Genomic DNA, 2,287 nt, shown 5'->3' with positions numbered 1-2,287 from the left:
TTAACATTTCTATATCTGTAGAATTGGGCTGTTTGATGTGTTGTCTCCTCCATTCAGAGGGCCCCCTGCCTGTCTTTGCCTAGGGCCCCAAATTTCCTAAATCCGCCCCTGGATAAAATTCTTTCAGGTTTGAGTTCTGAAGCAAACATATTTTCAATTTTCATTACTTACCTCCTTTTATCAATAATTTTTCTGCAAAAAATTAATATCTACAAGTTTTAATATCTACATAAATTGATTATTTAATAACTTATATTAAAATAGTTATTGATCTATGATTTCACTAAAGACTCTTAGATGACTTCCAGAGACGCATCATTTTCTCTTCACCCCATAAATACAAAATCTAGTTCTTAAAAGAGCATGAGTTCTGTACTTATCTTCTTTAATGTATATTGATGTGAATAATTACCCACAGTGTTTTTCAAGTAATTGTTTATCTATGAAAAATTTTACTGTTTTAAATATTCCACTTAAGAGTATTTGTTCTGCCACCGTCTGTATTAGGGGGAAACAGATGGTTGGGGTGGCCACAGGGGTGGCCAATGATTGGCTGTGGCCATGGCCACCCATGGCCCCCCATCTAGCTGGGGTCGGTTTGGTTCTTTGTTAGCCTGCAATGCCTGATACTTGTCTATGTCTCTGAAAGGGGGTCGTTAGAGGGAATTGTTGGTCTGGCTGAATAGGGAGGTGCTCAGCTCCTCTGCATGGAGTGGGGGCTGCGATTATAGCGGGAAGGAATCAACTTAATGGGTTTATAATCTTATTAAGGTGTTAGTTATAGTTTATTTGTGATAATAAATTAAACCTTAGACTCTCCTCATTTCTTGTTTCTTTTGTTTTTAAGTAAGAAATAATAATAAAAATATCTGTCCTTATTTTTTGTGGCATTTTTATGCTGAATTTCTCTGGAAATTACACAGAAATGTGCTGATACTATGAAATGTAATTTGTGCTTTTGAATGCAAAACTAATTTTAATAAGATTTACTTTCGAATACTTAAGTATTTTCAAAAGTTAGTACTTTAACATCTTAGTTTAACATGTTAACATGTTGGTACCTTATAACAAGTTTGACCGACTAACTTTTACTTTTAGTTGAGTAATAATTGAGTATGAGTATTAATACTTTTACTCAAGTTTTACTGTTGAGTACTTCGTCCAGCGCTGCAGGCAGCCTTATATGGAATTATTGGGACGATAATTATGCAGATTCACATTCCTCTGGAACGTGAGCTCACCTATGCACAGGTACTCTCTGTTGCCCCCTTGTGTCTCCTTTCCCCTAGCACCCTTCTAGTCTCTTCCATCCACACCTGCTCCCTATCAGCTGATTAGTCTTTGTTCAGTCTCCCGTATATACTCTCCCTGTGCGGTTCTTCAGTGCTGCTTCCTTGTTGTTTCTTGACTCCCATGTTTGTTTTCATTAGTGATGATGAGATGAAGCTTCATGACGCATTGAACCGTTTGGCCAATTTGCTTCAAGAATCTCCACAGTTCATGCAGCTTCATGTGAACATGTCACCACCTACTGGTGGAGTGCAGAACTACAGTTAGTAATATAATCTGTGATTTTTTTTGCAGGTGTTTTTCCTGTTTTTTTTTTCTCCATTTAGGTTCCCTTTAGATTGTCAATGATTGGTGTGCATAACAAAAATCTTTTGTTGCACTATTTTTCTGTCATTTTAGTGACACAAGCTCAAATAGACAGTGTGTTTGTGAAAATTGGGCAAAGTAAGAGGTGTTAATCATTTATATTCAAAAATAAAAAAGCATACCACAGTTTTTGGTTTTAATCTGGTTGGAAGTTATGCGTTCAAACAATCTTTTAGTTAAACCTGGCCGCTACAGGCGGGCTAACATTAGCCAGTGTGTAGCAGGCAGGGCTAACATTAGCCAGTCTGTAGCAGACAGGGCTAACATTAGCCAGTCTGTAGCAGGCAGGGCTAACATTAGCCAGTCTGTAGCAGACAGGGCTAACATTAGCCAGTGTGTAGCAGGCAGGGCTAATATTAGCCAGTGTGTAGCAGGTAGGGCTAACATTAGCCAGTCTGTAGCAGACAGGGCTAACATTAGCCAGTCTGTAGCAGGCAGGGCTAACATTAGCCAGTGTGTAGCAGGCAGGGCTAACATTAGCCAGTCTGTAGCAGGCAGGGCTAACATTAGCCAGTGTGTAGCAGGCAGGGCTAACATTAGCCAGTGTGTAGCAGACAGGGCTAACATTAGCCAGTCTGTAGCAGACAGGGCTAATATTAGCCAGTGTGTAGCAGGCAGGGCTAACATTAGC

At 39.4% G+C, this 2,287-nt stretch overlaps 1 protein-coding gene across 5 annotated transcripts in view; it reads right to left on the bottom strand.

The window, feature by feature from the left end:
• Positions 1-2,287, bottom strand: part of arhgef9 (Cdc42 guanine nucleotide exchange factor 9) — a 94,616-nt gene that overhangs the window by 48,728 nt on the left and 43,601 nt on the right. The window lies entirely within an intron of this gene.

Source organism: Cyprinodon variegatus, unplaced genomic scaffold, assembly GCF_000732505.1.
Source record: "Cyprinodon variegatus isolate N-32 unplaced genomic scaffold, C_variegatus-1.0 Scaffold1192, whole genome shotgun sequence".
Taxonomy (NCBI): domain Eukaryota; kingdom Metazoa; phylum Chordata; class Actinopteri; order Cyprinodontiformes; family Cyprinodontidae; genus Cyprinodon; species Cyprinodon variegatus.
This window is presented reverse-complemented; position numbering and strand designations above follow the sequence as displayed.